The sequence below is a fragment of the Palaemon carinicauda genome, chromosome 1 (genome assembly GCF_036898095.1).
Source record: "Palaemon carinicauda isolate YSFRI2023 chromosome 1, ASM3689809v2, whole genome shotgun sequence".
NCBI lineage: Eukaryota > Metazoa > Arthropoda > Malacostraca > Decapoda > Palaemonidae > Palaemon > Palaemon carinicauda.
In genome coordinates, this window is record NC_090725.1 from 85,803,563 (window position 1) to 85,825,764 (window position 22,202).

General features: G+C 34.4%; 1 protein-coding gene across 2 annotated transcripts in view; it reads left to right on the forward strand.

Moving 5' to 3' along the window:
- Positions 1–22,202, forward strand: part of LOC137649483 (uncharacterized) — a 742,412-nt gene that overhangs the window by 718,485 nt on the left and 1,725 nt on the right. The window lies entirely within an intron of this gene.

Genomic DNA, 22,202 nt, shown 5'->3' on the forward strand with positions numbered 1-22,202 from the left:
TTCCACTCGGGTTTGTTTATGGTCTTACTATGCCAGTTTATACCGGCAAATTTTCGTATTTCACGTATATGTGTGTGCGTGTGTGTGTGTGTATATATATATATATATATATATATATATATATATATATATATATATATATATATATATATGATCATCTCATTAGGTATATTAGTTCTAAATTTCAATCTAGCCCGGTACATTGTACTTGCCTTGTAAACAACGAAGAAAACAATACTTGTAGAGATTGATAATATATTTGACGGGAGTGTATACCTACTAACAATCCATTGTGATGGAAAGATTTTGCTTATACAAGTAACCATCATTTCAGGGCCCCCTTCCCATTCACGCCATTATGAGTAATTCGAAATGCCCAATGGGATTGGCTTCCCGTTGAAAGACCTTGAACCCAGAATTCTCCTCCATCCTTTGTTGCCTCCAGGGTTCCTCTCCTTCCCGCGTCTCTCTCTCTCTCTCTCTCTCTCTCTCTCTCTCTCTGTTAGCTTTATCAGCAAATTATGGCAAAAATATTGCATTGTTGTTATAAAGGCAAACGAGTTATTTCATATTCTGAAAATACAGGTGTAATTATAGTGGTATCAACTTCAAAACCAACATGCTTTAACAACGTATTTTTCCATTGTTTACCTCTATGCTATTGGGGCTCAGAAATGTATAAACGTTCGAGTTTGATAGTAAACAAAGTCATAAACATAGATGTATCGATCATTAAATAATCGTCTGGGAAGAGCTAAGGAGGAAGGAATTAATGCTATAAAGTCCTTTGTTTCAAGACATAAAGATAAACTTTTATCTCCCGGGTTAGATTTGGCCCAGAGGTAATTAAAGACTTGATTCGTTCTGCAAAAGGTCATTATGAGAACAAAAACTTTTTTCTCATGCAGTGTGTCATTGTACTTTTGATATTTTTATTTTATTTTTTACATTCGTATTATATTGCCAGTCTGTTGTAACTATACTGGGCTACATTTTAAGGTATACATTTAATTCAAACTGAAATAGTGTAAACTCTCCTTATTTTCCTTATTTATTATTTAAGAGGTTTTTGTATGTAGACCTATATAAAAGTCACCAAATGTAATCTCCATTTACTCGTGACACGTTGTACTCATTATTTTCTTGGAATTTGAAAAACTGGTATCGATGATGAAAAAAAAATATTTTTTCTCTCTTTCTCTCTCTCTCTCTCTCTCTCTCTCTCTCTCTCTCTCTCTCTCTCTCTCTCTCTCTCTCTCTCTCATCATGACTTATTCTATATCGTTGGATGCAAGAATTCTTTGGTCCATGCCTATTGCCATAAAAATAGTTTCGTGTACATGAACAGAATTTATTGCGTACTGCTTTTCTTGGTGGTTCCCTCTTTGCTCTGAAAATATATTCTTGTAAAAAAGTAGAAATAAGAGATCCTAAATTGGCCATTGTTTTTTTTTTTATTCTAAAGCTGTGTTCAAAGATTTAGGTTTAAAAAGAATCTCTAAAGAGAACATTAGAACAATTTGCCAAAAGATAAACATCGAAATTGTAGTTATACAGCGAATAATAACTTCCGAATAAGCATTACAATTGACTAAGGAATTATGTCCCCTATATAAAAAGAGCACTTGTCTGGTTATATATATATATATATATATATATATAAAATATATATATATATATATATATATATATATATATATATATATATATATATATATACACCTTCGTGGCCAAGTGGCTTAGTCACTGTCTATACAAGCTTGCTGACCAGGGTTCGATTCCCGGCCGGAGCCAAGCTCTTGTCTTTGTGTGATTTCGCCTGGGGCTCTGATCCCGAGGTCGTTAAGAGAATCCAGACATTAATGTATCAAAAATATATATGGCTTATTTGAATATTTATATATATATATATATATATATATATATATATATATATATATATATATATATATATATATATATATATATATGTCACGCTGTGTGGGATTGCCAACCTTATAACTACTTGATAACTACTCGGTCTCTCCAAGTCCGTCAGGTAGAGCGAAGAGGGAGTACTCATACCCTGGCGAGACGGGCGTATCCCGAGAGTTATACTCGGAAACCACAATATTCCACAAATTCCCCAAACTTTCGAGTTGTAGTTTGGAAAGGGTTTAATCTGTGTGTGCACAATTATTTAAATATTTGTCCGTCATTGTAGACGGGTCGCGTAAACTAGTGTGGGTGCCTTTGGCGGACTTGAAATGAAAATCGACTGGTTGCGGGTTATACGATATAGCGATGATTAGGCCTACCCTTCTGCAGTTCAGTTGCCGTTTCTCATCCTATCATCTTTCGTAGCTGAATCTTAAGAAAAATTCTCTCCCTGTCGGGCAGAGCCTTTGCATGATGTCAGTAACCTCGATGGGCGTCCTTTGTGCCATGAATTGAGCTTGCATCACTCAAACAGAAGGCAGACAACCTTCGGGGAACTGAAGGTGGGAGCGATACGGAAGACGAAGCGATAAGGTTCGATTGGTTATATAAAAAAGTGCCTCTATTTTATTATTGTTTTATTCCGGCTGGCTTTAAATTTGTATTATAAGCTGTAATTTAAACATGTTTAAAAAAATTATGAAAATAGATTTGAGAAGTTTCCATAGGTTGAGGACACATAAAAATGGAAAGAATATTTGAAAAAGATCAACTAAAGCGATTTTGTTAAAATAGCACCTTCCCGAAATGAATGCTCATTAATTGCCCCCATTTTTTTTTTCAAAGAAATCTTGCAGCACCCACTATAATGCATTCTCTGGTTCATGAATGTACACTGTAAATCTTTCGAGGGTTCTGGGTCTTGTTGCAAAACGTTTGTTGGGCGTGGGTGAGTGAGGGGGGCGTGGCTTCAACTTGCAGCGGGCTGTGAACTTCCTCGTGTGCGTGCATGTGTGCACGTCCGATTGCTTGTCATCTTATTGTTGTTAAGAAATTAATGGGATGCGTGACTCGCACACTATTTGTCTTCAGGTGTACGGTTAGATTCAAAGTGTATTTTTGTAAAGTTAAAATTGAAGGTACCCACAGGATCTGTCTGTTATGCGCGTTTTTCGTGTATGTACTATGATCGTGAGGTCTCAAGGCTTTCTGCATTTATATTCGATGTACATTATTGCGATATATATTGTGATTATGCTCTCTCTCTCTCTCTCTCTCTCTCTCTCTCTCTCTCTCTCTCTCTCTCTCTCTCTCTCTCTCTCTCTCTCTCTCTCTCTTTAGGGCTAAAAATATCTTGATGGTCCTTCCACCCGTAAGAGTTTCACTTCATTCCCTCCTCCTCACCCATTCTTACTACATGTCTGTACCCTATGAGTCTTGAGACACTTATCCTTTCCGTAATCTTTCTAACACCTCCTTAATTCCATGTATCTGAACCATACAGTGTCATTGATTTAGATATAGTGTTGTAAGAGATCTTGATTTTAAGTTGATTCAATGGGTAGTATATGGAGTAACCTAACTAGATCAGATTTAACCTAGAATTTTGGTAATTTCTGCGATTCCAGATTATGAAGAAGAATGTATCTCAAAGTTTCATGGATGTGTTTAACCATATAAGAAGCAATAAATGTAATAGTTGGTGTTTACATTACGGCCTATGCACAGCTCATTATTCTAATTGATTTGTATACAACATGCATCTTTTCTTCAAACGCCATTTAAAGATGCGGAAATGTGCCTGTCATTGATGAAAAATCGATATGAATATGCATGCCTTGCCGAAGCATGTTATCATTACCCAATATAAATATTACACACAGGAGAATGCCAGACGTATAAAACTCATGGACAATGATACTTGAAGACCACGATAAAGCAAGGCAGTTACTGACTGGCGTTTCCGCATATTAATAGGGCGTTCCTTGTGGGTGTGCGTCTGCACTAGCATTTCCCTTAGGACCAGCGTTGAACTTCCGTGCGGGGTCACCTTTTATTTTCTGGCCTTCCCGTAGGGGTTCCATCCAATGGGAGCGTCCTGTATTTTTTCCTGCTCCCGTACAAGATGGCAATTCCTTTGACTGACTGCGCCTGTACTTTATGCATTATTTATTCTTCCGGTTTGTCTTATGGGGAGGGGGTTGTTATTTCCAGGAGTTTCCAAATTTTTATAAGTAGTACCGATAGATAGGATTATTAATATTATGATTATCAAAATTATTAATATTATTATTACTATTATTAAGATTATTAGCATCCCTTTTGATGGGTTTAACGATATTTATCCGCTGTCCCCTAACAAATTATGATTGTTGAAAGTAATTGATTGTACAAAACGACAGACAAGTTCTGTTTTTCCTTTCACCGTAATAAGTTGTAAGACTTATTTTGTATATAAAAAAAGGAATTATGCAGTGTTGATGTTGTTTACTCAACGAGAAAGGAAAGGTAAATGATTCTCTTAAGGTCTACATGACCTGTAAAAGACAATATTTTTTGCTGTTTAGATCAAATCTGGCGCTGATCTTACACAAATAACTATATATATATATATATATATATATATATATATATATATATATATATATATATAATATAATATATATATATATTATATTATATTATATATATACATGTATATATATATACATATAATTATATATATCAATCATCAGCCGTTACTAAGTCATTGCAGGACTAAGGCCTCAAACATGACCTTTTTCTAGCGTCTGTTTATAGTCTTTCGATGCAAGTCTATTCCCGGAAATGTTCTTAGCTCGTCAATCCATTGTTTTCTCTTCCTTCTTTTGCTTCGTTTGCAAAATATAGGGACCCATTCTGTTATAATGTGTACCTGTTATCTGTCATTCTCATTATATGTCCTGTCCATGTTCATTTCATATATATATATATATATATATATATATATATATATATATATATATATATATATATCCAGTATATAAGAGAGAGAGGCAATGTTTACCTTCTTGACCTATTCTAAGAGCATGGCTCCAGGTTTATATATATACAGTATGCCTTTGTGTCCCCAGCGATTGGTATTCATGCGAGTAATCGCCTAATATTAATTGTAAAAAAATGAGTTACCGAGTGCCATCGGAAGACCGAAATGTTCAAACTTTGAAGTTCCATTTTAATAAAACCAGGTCTTGGAGAATGACATCTCAAGAGAACAGTGGACATTTGGCAGCGTTCAACAAGAGTGTCTTCCGGAGATAAAAGCTAATCTCACGAGAGCAGAACCTCCAGGTCTAGTGAAGACAATTTGAAATTAACGGGGATGGGAGGAAGTGGAACATGCAAAGAAACAAGGAAAAATATGAAACATAATTTTTTGTTTATTAATTTCTCATTCCAGATCTATATGAATATCAAAATATAATTTAAATAAAAACGTAAGGGTTAAGGAATGATACATAAAGCTATCTTGTTTTTCTCGTTATTTTAAAGATTCTATCCCCTTGTCTTCAAGTTTTTATAGTTTATTTATGAGAGATTTATTTTAATGTTATTATTGTTCTTAAACTTCTCTGGTATTTTTTCCTTATTTCCTTTCCTCACTGGGCTATTTTTCTAGTTGGAGCCCTTGGGCATATACAGTAGTGTCCAGCTTTTCCAACTAGGGTTGTAGCATAGCAAGTGATAATGATAGAAATGATCTGCCAAGTACTTAGAAGGGGGCCTACTAAGAAGTACAAGAACGCCATAGGTCTAAGTCTCCTGAGCATCTATTGAGCAGAATGTGGCACCTGATACCTTCATCCAAAGATAACTGGAAAAAAATGGGAAAGATAACCCCTTGAACCATCTTGTTCGAGGAAGTGTTTCATATGTATGTATGTATGTATATATATATATATATATATATATATATATATATATATATATATATATATATATATATATATATATATATATATTGTATATCTATGGTCTTCGTAAACTGCTATTGAAGTATTCTATCGTCTGTGTTCAGCAGAAACTCTGGAGAGAGCGACATCAGTGTTCTGATGAAGTGTGTCGTGTCCTTGCACGTATTTGGTTGGGCATTTTGCATTTAGCTTTATTTTGACTTTTCACGTACTCTGACCCAAAATGTCAGTACTTTTGTTTCTTCGCCATTATGAGAAATAACTTATTCCTCCTCGTGTTTGTGTGATGTTTATATTATGACAAGGTTTACTTGTTAAACAGAATATGGATAGATTAATCATCCTTGACTAGCTTCTTATTTAGGGCAGAGCTCATTAAGATGATTTCGTCAGGTCATTAATGGTATCCCGTTTGTTCGATGGTGTGACGTTTTTATGTGAGCAATTCTCGGTATTCATAGTTCAATGATTAACGGATTTTCATTATCAGTGACATTTTAGTCCATTTTCATAGTGACATTCCTTGGTTGAATTTGTTGGGGTTACTGTTTATCTTGTCGATGAATTTATTGATATAATAGCGATTTATGTTATTAATGTAGTTACGTAGCAACTGTTTTCTCCTATTCCAAGGTATGGAATGGCATTTTTTTACTTGGATGTTTATCCTCCCCTTCAATTCTCTTATTTCTCCATTTTTTTTTTCTTATCGGGCTCTTCTCCCTTTCCTTCTCCGCTTTGTCTTTGTTTTTTTCCCTGCTCTCCAAGGCTTATCCATCAAGCTTAGATCCGGCCGATCGTGCAATTGATGCCTTCAGGGTTAGAAGCGAGCGGTGTTGCAATTTCCACGACAGTGTCGTGAACCAAACAGGCAAAGTGTTTATTTAGATTTTGTATTTAATTTTCGTGGATTTGTTATCGAATAAGGATTAGTTCCTTTAATTTTTTATCTTTTAGTCATGTGTGGAGTTTGGCCAGTTTTCATCACCATGCTAGCCACTGAGGATTGGTAATGGTGGGAGATTTTAGTCTGATCACTCGCAGCAAACCAGCCTAGTGTGGGTGGCCGTGACTAGTACAGCTTTACGGATCATGGGATACACAAACCTTTTCACCACGTTAAGGTATCTCCTTTTAGATTGGGATATATATATATATATATATATATATATATATATATATATATATATATATGTGTGTGTATATATATGAGAGAGAGAGAGAGAGAGAGAGAGAGAGAGAGAGAGAGAGAGAGAGAGAGAGAGAGAGAGAGAGAGAGAGAGAGAGAGAGGACAAGGAAGTAGCGATGCAGCTCTTACGCCATAGACAGCATTCTCTCTTTGCTGTGTTTTTTTTTTCCTTCATGGCCAATAAGTCGAGTTACTTAGTTGACTTTTTACAACTATTTTAAAACTGTTTATCGGAGTCACCTTACCTTCCCGTGTGCTGGAGTACTTTATATATATATATATATATATATATATATATAATATATATATATATATATATTTATATATTTATATATATTTATATATTTATATATATATATATATATATATATATATATATATATATATATATATATATATATATATATAGTAAAACCACTGATATGTGGAGACTCGTAACAATATAAATAGTTGTGGAATTTGTGAAGTGAGTTTTCAAAAGGCTAACAAGGCGTTAATGTTTGATGAAAAGGATAATGGGAAACGCTTTCATAGTACTCTTCTATTTTTATATCATATCTTAATTTCTATTTTTTTACGGAAACTTCCTTTGTTTAATTGTATATATTACTGAATTGTAAAAGACGATTAATGCATATTTGTATTCATTCTTATAGAATAATATGACTATGTAATCCATACTCAAAATCGTGCAGACATCTTTATACCCTAAGTATCCGTCCTCGATGGAATCCATTTAAGGGAACTTATTCCCTCCCGGAGTAGCACGTCCTTTGAAAATTAACTCCAGGAGATGCATATGGGAACTGCATAGAAGTAAGGTCATGCAAGTTTTTGCTCGTGTGTCGAAAGGCGGTAGGCGGCTTGTCAGTTCTTTTAGGAAGACTTTTCTTCCTTCCCCTCCCCCACTCCTACGAGTCCTCTGGAACGCAGAAAGATAAGGCATCAGGAGTCGAGGGAGGTTTGGGTGAGAGGGAGGGCACAGGAAGAGAAGCTGCATCTTTGCAAGCCGGCTTCCAGGTAGGCTTACACCTTTAAGCTTTGCTTAGACTTTTTTTTTTTTCAGATTGAATGAAAGCGAGCTGGGGTTGAAATTTCGTTCATTAAATTTTGAGTAATTTGATACATTGAATTTTGAGTAATTTGAGACAATGAATTTTGAGTAATTTGAGACAATGATCTCCCTTAACTAAGAGTTAGAAGACGGAAATTTATTTTCCTCTGTAAATGAGAAGAAAACGGGTAATGATTATAGGAATAAAAGAAACAATGAAGCACATAACTATAGGCTGGATAACCTTGATTTTGTTTTATTTAAATATTGCAGGAGGATTTACAGAGTTGATGTTTAAGAATAAAGATGTAATGATATTCGTTAATCATTATATTTAAATTAGGATTATCTTGTACAACGTGAGTAATAAATATAAGCTAGTAATATTGATTTCACACACACACACACACACACACACACACACATATATATATATATATATATATATATATATATATATATATATATATATATATATATATATATATATATATATATATATAATGTGTGTGTTGTGCAAATGACTATATGTCGTACTTTCTTTTTATACTTTGAGAATGTTCTACAATGATAAAAGATTTTTATCCCACATATTTCCTCACTGATAACATTTTTTTCATTATTCCTGTATTGCCATCAAAAGTCTCTTTTAGAGATATTACAGCCCCTTCAATTATTCTCCTTGTAGACCTGTATACACATGTCAACATTAGCAGAGAACTTCTCCCTTTTGAAAATCAGTGTCATAGTTTTTCTCCCATGTGTCTCTAGCTATGGCACTATAGTAATTTCCTGTCCAGCAAGCTGCAATATGCTGTTTTCTTTTTCTCCAACGAGCGACCACTATCCCCGATATAGCATTCATCGGGTATACAAGTAGAGTAATTGAGGGTGCTGTGAGCTCTTTAGATAAGACTCTTGATGGAGATACAGGATTAACAGAAAGTACCATTATCAGTGAGGAAATATGTAGGCAGTTAAAAAAAATCTATGATTTTAGGAATATGTGTCATGATTGGTGGTGTCCATCCTCTCCTGTTCCTTCTTCACTGGTGTATTATCCCCAAATTGTCCAGCAAGAGACAAACTGTATGAACCCTCAAAGCATAGAATTGCATAACAACTATCGCAACATACCACTCAGAAGATTCAAGAATTCTGGAAATGTCGAGGGCACAACCTGTAACGATGCTATAATTCGTTTTAATTGTACAGCTATGCATTTGAACTGTTTATATTTCATTCTTACGTCAGTACCTGACTGGTATGTTCATAATCATTTAGTAACCAAATCCATAGAAGTGGGAAGGAAGCTATTATGTGCTGTGTATTTTATACAAAAATACAATATTTTTATACTTTTATCATTGTGGAACCTTATATACGCACATGTCCATAAATGCGTACGTATATGAATAAAAAAGAGATACTTTTAGCTTCCAACAACGAAGTTGAGAGACTGTTATATTTACATCTGTATGTTTGTTTCTTGTGTGTGTGTGTGTGTGTGTGTGTTACCAAGATATTTAAAACACGGATGGGAGAACATGAATAACATTTTGCACATTTTTATTTAGTTTTCTCAAAATCATTGCCTTTAGCGAGAAACAATTAGATTTGACATGTTGCCTATGGAATCTTCCCTATTATTTCAGTGCTTGAATGCTTCCCAGCTGGCCAAAAATTATTTCACTTTTTTCATCCACATGTATATCAGTGCATTAAGTCCATTTATGCATTTCTCTTTTTGGTGGGGTGGCGCCGAAGTTCATGTACTACACTCTCCTTTAATACCTTATTATGTTAGTTGCCTGGTGATTATTGGAAGTTCATGCATGTCGCTTTATCAAAACATTCGTCCTTTGATTGGTGTCTCTATGTTTGGATTTTTATGTTCTAGACTGCATATTTTTTCCACTTATTCTATTATAATGATTTTTATAAGCGAGGCTGCAACACTAGTTATAAAAGCAGAATGCATCAAGCCTCAGTGCCCCAACAAGTAAAGGAACCCAGAAGTTTCACCGATTCACAGTTTTGATTACAAGAGGAATAAAATTTCACTAAGCCTTGCGAAAGAAAAGGCAAATTTAATGGCTATGTCAAGAAATTGATATTGTATCAAAGATAAGGAGTTCAATAGACCTTAACTTTTGTTTAACAATTTTAAATTAAAGTCTGCTGCTGACAACCAGACAGAATGAAATACAAAATATGGCAGATTTTAAGAATGAAGAAATTTCTTTCAAGAGAAACTGAAAAAAAAAAATGAAAGATTTTCTAGATAGATTTTTCTTGTAAATGAGGAATAGACAGACTGAATATCTTTCTCAAAGTTGATTTGCAATTAAGAGTCCTTTCTCAAATTTTAAATGATATGCATATAATTTAGTCAAGGAAACATATTCAATGAAAAGATCTGGGTGGGCATTATGTAATGTATTTAACCTACTAACAATCCAAGCCAATCGTGAACCACTTTGCTTATAATTTAAGCACAAAGCCAGGGCAAATATAAGCATTTAGAGAACGGGCTAAAAAGGTGGCTGATACATAAAATGAATAGTGTCTACCACGTGACCTCCCATCATTTTTTGTTAGTTTATATATTTTAGTCCATAATTTGCTACGATAAAGAATGCCCTTCTCATGTTTTCATAAACTCCTTGATTACTGGTTTGGAGTGGCAGTAAAACCCGGGGATTTTTTTTATTCCCGGTGATGTACCTTCAGTAGAGCTCAATATGTTATCAGTGTCTTAGAGTGAATCTTGCAGAGATCTTTTCGACTGATATAGTAAAGTTGTGTGATTTGTACCTGTGACAGCTCGTCGACCGTCGTAGGTCTTTATCTGACTTGTATCCAGTATGGTTTGTAGAAACTAAAAAAAGACGGCTAATATTTTATCAGATGTGAGTTCAGTGTGTCAGGTAGAGGCTTTACAGTAATATATTGTCTCTGTAAAACTCACTCAAATTTGCAGTTGTTAAAACCTGTCATATATTCAGCAAAGATCTGTTTACCTTAGAGGCTTTATTCAACTCTGGTCGCGTATTGAAACTACGTCACAGGCTTGTGTTTAATTCACCATGGGTGTATTCTAGAATATGGTTTCGTAACGTCTGCCTTGTCTGTCGGTTTACTCCTTCCCTTTTCTTCGTGGAAGTTCGAATTTGCTCTCTACTTTATTGACGACATGGAGACAGGATCATGTAAATGGAACCTATCTCATGATAGGTTTTGCGTATGAAGAGGTGAATTGCATTCTTAACATTTTTATTAGTTGCTTTTTGTTCTTAAGGGTTTTATTATGCATATGGATTTTTAAATTTTTATAAAATACCAGTTGAACAGTGGAAGATATGGTTTTTTTTAATGCACCGGTTATTTATGATTGTAAATCAGTTGGCTGATTATTAGCTCATAATTTGCTATTTAACGAAACTTGCCAGACTGTCAAACCTTTTTACCTGACCGATAAACTAATATTAGATTTCTTTTAAGGTAATTTGGAATAATTTTTTCAAAATTTCTTTTCAACTTCATACTGTAACCATCCATTATATAGATAGCCTTTTTCTGTAGTAAGAATTTCATCTCATCTCGTGGCAATCTCTCTCTCTCTCTCTCTCTCTCTCTCTCTCTCTCTCTCTCTCTCTCTCTCTCTCTCTCTCATATACTGTTTCAATGACTACTAAAACTGGATTCTGACGTCACTTGCATTGCAAAAAAATCGATGCCTGGAGGTTACTTTACCCGCCCCGTATGAGGAACACCCACTACAGTACACCTCAAGAGAGACGAAGGAAGAAGGCCAAAGGATGGGGAAACGTTTGACTTTTTATTAGGAAGGAGATTTCACTGTTATTGGTCGGAAAATAGAGGATATCCTGATTTAAAGTAGATTTGAGAAAAGTTCCTTTTTTCCTAATTTTTTTAACCGAGTATTAACTTTCCCATACTTACATTCATCTTAACAACGAGGGTTTTTTTTTTTCAAAGCTTTTACTTTATTGTTAATATTTTACGATATTTCGTCTTTTTTAAATTGCCATTTAGCCATATTTTTTTAGACTTTTATTGTTCCTAATGATATTTCGTAACTTGTTAATTTTTAAAGCCCATCATATCTTCCATTTTTGGCTTAGGTTTTATGGCAAGAACTTTCCTTAAGTTCAAACGCATCGGTTCAAAGCTCTATACATTTGTAATACCAATACAATTTTTGGGAGGGACAAACTAAAATCGTGTATTCAGTTATTTTCCGTTCATTTCTGCTATAACTCCTATACTATAGTTTTGAGATAATATAGGCTACTCGTCTCTTTGTGAATATGACCTCTCTACTTGGATCTAATGAACTGTAATTATTTCCATAGCTGTTAGAGGGACGTACTTAATGTATAACTTATATTTACCCTTCATACTTCCGCGCTGCTTGGAGGAGACCAAAGGTGATGGCTTCGTACCTTGTAACCTAATCACCCCCACTGATTCTGTATCGTTACCCCCAACGCTTGGGGAAGCTGATCTTGCCGCTTGCGTCATCCGAGTCATTAAACGACTCGTTTGTCAAAAGAATAATTACATGTTTTTTTTTCTTTCTTTTTTTAACATTGTGTGTTCCGTACAAAGCTCTGTAAGGGTTTGTTATTTTATTTTCTAAGGACGTTTCATTTCAATCTCCCAATGCCAATTGATTTCCTTCCTTATCCGAGGATTGCGCATCTTTTCTGGTTAGGATATACCACTGTGATTTAGCCTTACGCAAAGTTAAAGCTTTCTTCTTAAGGTCGTTGCAGCAGACCGCGGAAGTGGAATGCTTGGGTGGAGTTTCATGTCTATGGACTTGTTCTTTTACCAGCGACATGATGGTACAGTATATTCGTAACTCGGTCCCGCCGTTCTTCTCTACAAGGCACTCGGTAAAGAAAATACCTTTTAGTCATAACTATTTACTCTTGCCGCAAATCTCATGAATATTCTTTATTATTGATTCCCAGTTTTCTTATATCAGTTCTAGGAGCGTTGTCTTTTTGCATGTTGTCACTTCATGGAAAATACCTTTCTCAATATTTCTTATTTTTGTAATTCCTAATTCTTGATATAATTTTTCGGACGTTTTAGATCGTGATGAATTTCAAGGCTGTCATTTTTACATTGATATCTATTTTTAAAATTTTCATTTTTTTTTCTTTAATATATCGACTGCAGGATTTTTTTTTTCGATCTATTTTCCAACTTTCTCTTGATTCCAGCCCTGAAATCCTGTTTATCCATAGATATCTTTCTCTTGCCACGCATTCTTCAAATTCCCATTTTGTCTTGATACCAGATTTTTTAATTCTCATTTTTTGTTTGATACGAGTTCTTCTAATTCCCATCATTGTCTTGATAATAGTTTTCTGAATTCCCATCTTTGTCTTGATGCCAATTCTTAGAATTCACATTTTTCTTTTGCCATCAGTTCTTAGAATATCCATTTTTCTCCTGATACTAGTTCTGAAAACCACTATCTTTCTCTTTATATTTACATCTGAAAATCTGAAAGCCCCTTCTTTCTATAGACCAGCTTTTGGAATGTCCATCTTTACTTCGATGTTAGTTCTCATAATTCCCATCGTTTTATTTTCAATTCCTTGAATTCCCATCTCTTTCTGGGTATCAGCTCTATGATTATCTAAATGTATATATTTCTATAGTTATCTTTTTATTTATATCAGATAATAGAATTTTTATTTCTCTTAATAACAGGTCTTTAAAACTGTCTCTTTTAGTACTGGCTCTTGGAATTCCTCCTTTCTTTACATGTCAAAGGAAGTCCCAGTTTCTCTTGGCACAGAATTTAAGAATACCCATCTGTTCTTTCTCTTGCTATCAGATTTTTAAATTCTTAGTATTTCGGTGTTTATTCTAATTCCAATCTTTTTCTTGTTATAATTTCTTGAATTCCCATGTTTTTATTATCTGTTCTTGCCTCTTGATATTCGTAATAATCTATGAAATTCCCCTCACGTCAAGGTTCATCATCTGTTGAAATATAAAACCATCAGAAGTCTTTTTGTACTGAAAGGCGTATTATTATTATTATTATTATTATTATTATTATTATTATTATTATTATTAAGCTACAACCCTAGTTGGAAAAGCAGAATGCTATAAATCCAGGGGCTCCAACAAGGAAAATACCCCAGTACGGAAAGCAAACAAGGAACAATAAAATATTTTAAGAACAGTAACATTAAAACAAATATCTCCTATATAAACTATAAAACTTTACCAAAACAAGTGAAAAAGAAATAATATAGAACAGTGTGCCCGATTGTACCCTCAAGCAAGAGAACTCAAACCCAAGACAGTGGAAGACCATGGTATAGAGGCTATGGCACTACCCAAGACGAGACAACAATTGTTTGATTTTGGAATGTCCTTCTAGAAGAGCTGCTTACCATATCTAAAGAGTCTCTTCTACCCTACCCAAGAGGAAAGTGTCCACTGAAAAATTACAGTACAGTAACCCCTTCGGTGAAGAAGAATTGTAAAGTAATATCAGTGTTGTTAGGTGTATGAGGTCAGAGGAGAATCTATAAAGAATAAGCCATACTATTCGGTGTGTGTGCAAGCAAAGGAAAAAGTGAACCGTAACCAGAGAGAAGGGTCGTATGTAGTACTGACTGGCCAGTCAAAGGACCCCATAACTCTAGCGGTAGTATTCCTTTAATGTACAGTCATAAATAAGATATTTTATATTAGCTGATGAAGTTTTGTATCTCTGGTGGCATTTAAGTGTATTTTTCCAGCTTTGTTTTAAATTCTCCTGATATTTCCAATGATATTTTTACTTCTCTCTCTCTCTCTCTCTCTCTCTCTCTCTCTCTCTCTCTCTCTCTCTCTCTCTCTCTCAGGCCTTTAACTTCATTTGGCCAATGTCATTGGTGATGTTTCATGTCCGCGTCACCTAACGCTTAGAGGTCATTGTGGGATGATGAAAGAGTCGTGACTGGTACGCTCCGGAAGAGCTTCCTTTAACACAGCGGCCGCCTTCTGAAGTTCAGGGTAGAGAGAGAGAGAGAGAGAGAGAGGAGAGAGAGAGAGAGAGAGTAGTTGACACTGAAAACTGAAAAGCCGTCTATTACCCTTGAATAAATGAAACCTTGGTAATCTTTGAAATTCTTTTGTAATAACACTAAGGAAAAAAGTCGAGAGAAAAAAGTCGTTGGCAATGATTACTGAAACGTCGCCTGCTATTTTTGATAAATGAAACCTTGCTAAGGTTCGAAATTTTATTTTTGTGATATAAAAAAGTTCAACTATAATTAGATTTTTCCCTGGGAATGTTTCCTCTTTAGGGTGAATTAATTTAATTAAGAATTCGGAAAGTGCACATATATTGATAAACAGTATATCAAATTCTTCATATAGACCAAAATTGCTCAAGTAAATCAACAGATGTTGAGTGTGTTATTGTGTCTGACCTGCTACACGTGTTTGCTATAAAAGAATGGAAGAGATAAATATCGCTGTTGGGTGATAAATAGTCTTAAATTGTCAAGATAAAAGAAAATTAAAAATAATTATATTGAATGGATTATGTCAAGTTTATTGCCATGTGCTTTAGTTTATTGTTGGTAATATTGCCTGTCTTCTCTCCCACAGAGGTCGGTCCCCTCTGAATTTTGGAAGCTTATTTGCATTTTTTTGTGTTTTTACATTCTGAAATAATCAGTTAGATAAACGTGTGCATTTCTTATCATTTTTATTAACCGTTTGTTTTTTCTATTTCCTTAGAAACTTTTATGTTGATTATGGACCTTATTACAAAGATATCGATTTTATGAACTCGATTTTTTTTTCGGGAAAAAATATACTTGATGGTTCATTCGAAACGCCTGGTTTTATAAACACCTTATACAATTTGTTGATACAGTGTAAATCACATCATATTTCTGTATTGCAATCTTTAAATATTGAAAGCACGAATTATCAAGCTCTTATAACGCAGTCTGTAACATCGACTCCATCAAAATTTGCATCAATTCACATTCGTAAATAGAGAATACTTCCAATCTGAAGATGTAGGAGCACATTCCCAGTGCCCGCTTCCTTTCTTCTATGTTGATGTCCAATCTCTCTTAACTTTGACTTCAAAGTTCAGCTGCCGGGTTTTCTCCAGGCTGCTCCTAGGTGTTGAATGGTCTCCCAGACTCTAGCGCTTGGTTATATGGCTTACGTCCATTAATCAAATCCAGTCCTTGAAAATAGTCTAGAAAATTCAAATCTCACAGGTATAGCAATATCAGTTTAATGGTAAGCGACAGATGTGTATATATATATATTTTATATATATATATATATATATATATATATATATATATATATATATATATATATATATATATTTAATTTAGTCATTTATGTGTATACAGTTATACAGTGTATATGTGTATGTAGGTGTGTAAACCCAATGTGCAATTTAAATCCGACTGTTATGGAAATGTAACAAGGGCTCTAGAAGTCTACGACGGCTTTTTTATACGAAATCTTTAGTTTCGTGATACCAAGGAAAGCTTTTTGTGATCGGCAGCTTGGTGTGTCTATCAAGCCCAGAACTTAAAAATACGTAAGAGTGACCAAGGCAGTCTTCAGAAGGGTGGAGATAAAAATCCATAAGTTAACATGGAGAAAAGAAAGAAATGTGTGCTATCAATAGTATAAACAACTCCTAATGCTGTTACTTTCTTGGATAAGCTTTTATTCATAGATAGGGGTCAAGCTATTTTCAACTTCGGAAATTAGTTTTCGAAAATCAAGTCCAGCTCTTGTATGTACTAAGATTTAGATCAGACATTACGCGAGTTTAGAATTTCGATTTATTGGTTGGTTTAAGTTAGGCGTCATGAAATAAATAGTTGATCTAGTCTGGGGGTTAATAGCTATTCGGAGTGCTTCCTTTCGTTTTAAATTTTTACGGAAGTAGTCATACTCTGGTTAGAGAGGTTGTAGTTAGGAAAGAGGGAAGGGTTGAATCTCTGTGTGCGCGCACGTGGGCATGTATATCTCTCTAAATATTTAGCCGTCATTTTAAGACGGGTCACGTACTTTAGTAAGATATAAAAGACCACGTGTTCTTATTTTTTAAGCATCGTTTTATCCTTTAAGAGGATGTTTATACCTGCGAACCGGTTTTCTTCTTATCAGGTCAACCGTCATTTTGCACACGATCGGTGAAGATTATCAGTAACATATACAGATTAGTTTGTTTAGGAGTGTTGAGAATTGCCTTCCCGAGAAGTCATTTAAAGTCATTTCGTATGTTTTGTTTCCGTAGAGTTTGTGGTCTTAGTTTCGTCTCTTTACTTGCGCTGTAGGACTGCAGGATTCATCACCACCTGACGGGGAAGGTGTTACTGTTACGTCATCCGTTGTGGTTTTTCATTCATTCAAAATTCGTTCAGCTCTTGAAAAACACGCTACTCTTTTCTCCCTTCCCTACATTTCTGACGCCTTAAAATCTCCGCTTCCTCTGTTCAACTTGGATATACAAATAGCGTCATGTTTCAAGACTGGTTTTACAGCCCTATTCCTCTTTTATGAGAAGTTTTATCGAAGTACAAAAAGGTATCCGGCAATTTTGAACATTGATGATTTGGATAACTGCACACACACACACACACACACACACACACACACACATATATATATATATATATATATATATATATATATATATATATATATATATATATATATGTATATATATATATATATTTAATATATATATATATATATATATATATATATATATATATATAAATATATATAATATTTATATATATATATATATATATATATATATATATATATATATATATATATATATAATGTACAGTATAGCGGCTTGATGTATGTGCAATATATTGCTCGTACAATTTTTAGGCTTAAGGCTCTCTCTCTCTCTCTCTCTCTCTCTCTCTCTCTCTCTCTCTCTCTCTCTCTCTCTCTCTCACCATGAGTCAGTGAATAACTCCCAATTTCTCTGGTCAGAAATGAGGCAGAGTGAATTGGTAATGATTGTGTGACGCAGGCAGATTATTACTAGAGAAATGCTTTTCTCGACTCTATTTATTTGTTGTTCAGTGTATTGTTTCTTTCTGGTCTTGACATAATCCTTCGTTTATATCCAATTGGTATATTGAAATCATAATATTCTGGAAATAGCATTTAATTAAGACATTACAATATGGTTAAAGTTTTCTAATGTGTACACGTTGATGTTATGAATTGTATAGTTATTTAAATTTGTGTTTGTTATACTTAATAAGAACCATTGTAATGACAACACCATACACTGTATTTCATAATATACAACGTATTGCATATATTGTCATGTGAGTATTCATGGTTCGCTTGTGATTTCCTGGTCAAGAAATTCATTTTTCTGTCATGTGATACAAGAAAATTGGTGAGGCATGGAATTATATATAGTAATAAGTTTAAAAAGATTATGAAGATTATACAAAATAATGCCTAACGATTTTGTCAGGCAATACAAAATACCATACATGGTAATACCTAGTTCTGTACTTGGCGTCTGGTCATCTTATGCGACACATTAATCATATGATTATAGCATAATGAAAATACTACACATTATGTAAGCCAAGATGACATCAACAATCACATCCACATATGGCTGAACATAGCCAATCTCATTATGTGGCCAGGACCCATACTGTATGGGTCCTGTGTATGGCATAAGACAGCTATCACGTCGCCAACCTTGTAGGTTTGCGTATGAACTTCCAAGAGAAGCGTCGTAGACATTCAATAGTTGGACGTTGTTATTTTATTCACATCATGATATCATTTGCTCCAGTTTTTTAAAAGGAATTTATCTGAATGGCCTTCATCCGTCTGAAATTTTTAGCAACATACACATTATTTATTGATTCAATTGATTGACTTGCATTTTTTGTTTGTTTGTTTCCCAAAATATTTTATGCAGATATTAAGCTTCTTGTGTAGAACAACAAGACAATTGGCGTTAGAATTCACTGGAGCCCTGACACTTTTTTTATAAAGTAACTTTGGATGTCAAATTATTTTATGTCACCTCTCAAGTAGTGAAAGTAGTTGATAGGGAAAGTGCCCCCTCCCCCAATATATAATACCTATGTTTTTTATAAACTGCACACAACTCTCAAGTTAAAAGCTGTGTGTATTATGAGCCTGAAACTTGATAACGATGTTTATTGTTTTGATAATCCTTACAAGACTTTAATTCCGTAATGCCTTGTGCTATAATGACACCTATCTGTATTAGTGGTAATCCGGATAAATGCTGATAAATGCATTAGTAGAAGATTACACTCATGACTAACTTTTATGAAAATCAGCAAGGGATGTGTGTAACTTTTTCAAAGAATGATTTTATTCAAAACATTTGTTCTTTTTTCTCTCACTGGATCTATTATCATTCAGGATCATGCGTTAATAAAGTAGTGCTATATTGGCCTCAATTGATACTTATATTTTGTAGTTTCATTATATACTTTACTATTAGTAGCTTACATAAGTTTATCTATGTATTTTGTGCACATTTACTGTACACCAAGAATTAAGTTTACATTACATAAATGAGTATACAGTATTTCATTAGGAAATGTGTTTGTGACCTACTGTATTTAATCTGTTTGAAAAAAAGCTGATTGATGCATGCCCTTTGATTATATACATTTTTCCTTTTCAATTTACCATTATGGTTTTTATCTAGTCAATGTAAGTATTAAAGCATGAAAGATTTTTTACTTATATATCAGCATTGGTAATATTTTTAATCACTAGTGTTCTATGTAATGTACTGAATATTTAATGAAATTTAATGTATTTTTTTTAATGTTAGCTACAGCAGCCAATGATCTCGGATTCCAGTCAGTGATCATGCGAGCAGCCTCTGCATCTTTCTCAAGTCCTTGTCTCCATTCATCTCATCGGGTAGTCGCATGTCATGTCGTCTTTTATGTCCCTTCTTCTTCGCTTTATGAAAAGGAGGTCGATTGCATAGTAGGACTTCTGCGTTGGGGAGTAAATCCTATTGGGAAAGCTGTCTCTTCATGGTTTGGAATAAAACTACGTTTGTTCTTTTTTCTTGTCTGGGGATGGTTTGTTTCTTATCATTCTGTTTCTATTTCTGACTTCTGATATGTCCTAAAATACATTATAGTAAATCATTCGTGAATTGAAGATATTTTGCAGTACTTGTCACTGTGAATATACATTAGTAATATTCCAAGATAGTGGAAAATTAAGATGATCTTGAACGGTCGTGTTGATCCATAACTTTATGGATGAAAAAATAAATCCAATGAAAATCCTCCTATCTCAAATGGATAAGTAATGGAGAATAAAAGAACCAATTCAGGGAATTCATTTTGAAAACGTGACTTGAAAGAGATGAAGAAAGCATCGTGGGAACAACCCTTTCGTCAGTTGCTAATGCACCTATCAGTGGTATTCAAAGATGCAAGAAGCGACACCTGGTTCCCCTCAGGGAATTCTCTCTTTCTCTCTCTCTCTCTCTCTCTCTCTCTCTCTCTCTCTCTCTCTCTCTCTCTCTCTCTCTCTCTCTCCTTAGATTAACGTGCGAGTAGGTCAGGAGGGAATGTCAAGAGGCTGTTTCCAAGCCAGTCGGTAATAGAAGACATCCGCCTATACGTCCCTTCTTTTAATAGATCACTCGATTATGCTTTGCGTATCTTTGAAAATTGAATACGAAATATACAATAGGGAAAATCATTGGCCCCTTAAAATTAACTGGTGTATTTTAATAGCAAAAATGAAGTGTATACACTGGATATACAAAAGAGAAAATCGTTAGCCCTTGAAAATTGACCAATGTCTTTTAATATTAATAAATAAACATGAAGAAATATATGGAAGTATTTTAATTTGTTTATGAGGTGGTAGGCTATAACGGAACGAAACTCCTACATGATTCATCTAAGACGACAACGGTTATTTGTAGCCAATATCTGTTTATGCGTCGCTACCTGCTTACTGTATATGAATGTATATACTTCATGTTTATTCAAACGCATCCTGAGCCAAGTAGCAAGTTCCGAGAAACGTGCTACTGCAATCAGAAAGACAGAATACACAATGGGATTGTGTCTATAATGTTACAAATCGGCTGAGTATACTGTAGGCCTACGTTACCAGCTGAACCTCATCGAAGTCCGCGACACGAAAAATAGGCTTAATGGGAATGAGATAAGTCTCGAGTCATATAATGAGTGTCTGACGTCAGTCGGTTGGAAGCTCCTCTCTCTCTCTCTCTCTCTCTCTCTCTCTCTCTCTCTCTCTCTCTCTCTCTCTCTCTCTCTGGAAACTAAATTATATAGATAAGCATGAACGGTTTTCTAGAAGAAAACGCGATTTCGTGAAATTTAGAAAAACTGCACGAAATTAACTACGAAGGTATGATAAAAATTACTTCGTTACATAATAGTAATGATAATAGAATGACATTGATAATAGCAATAGTCTTGACAATTACAATACAGTAAAAATACATCCTCCAATACTGCGAAAGACGTTAACCACAAGCAAGAATTAAACAACAACATCTGTATCTTAATGTTTTAGAATTTGATTAAGCTTTTGACTTGAGTGTCTTTTTTTCGTTGATGAGATGCAACTTTTTTTTAAGCAGTGCTGGAGATACCTTACTAGTCAGAGCTAGTTAGAATAAGCTATTGCCAGAAAGTATCCATAATGGCTCTCTCTCTCTCTCTCTCTCTCTCTCTCTCTCTCTCTCTCTCTCTCTCTCTCTCTCTCTCTCTCTCTCTCTCAGAAATATTTGCCAAATATGAGACTAAAAAAATAAGTCGCACAGAAATAGGATGTTAAATCACAATATCCGAAACAATCATGCGTTAACTATTTAATAAAGTCTACCAATGAAATAAGCTAGAGATATTAGCCTTTTATACACCGCAGACGCTTCTTTTCTACGGAAATAGTCATTTCTCGTGGATTATATCGATTATTACTGATTTGACTAATGGAATAAATAGTTGATTGGTCCGA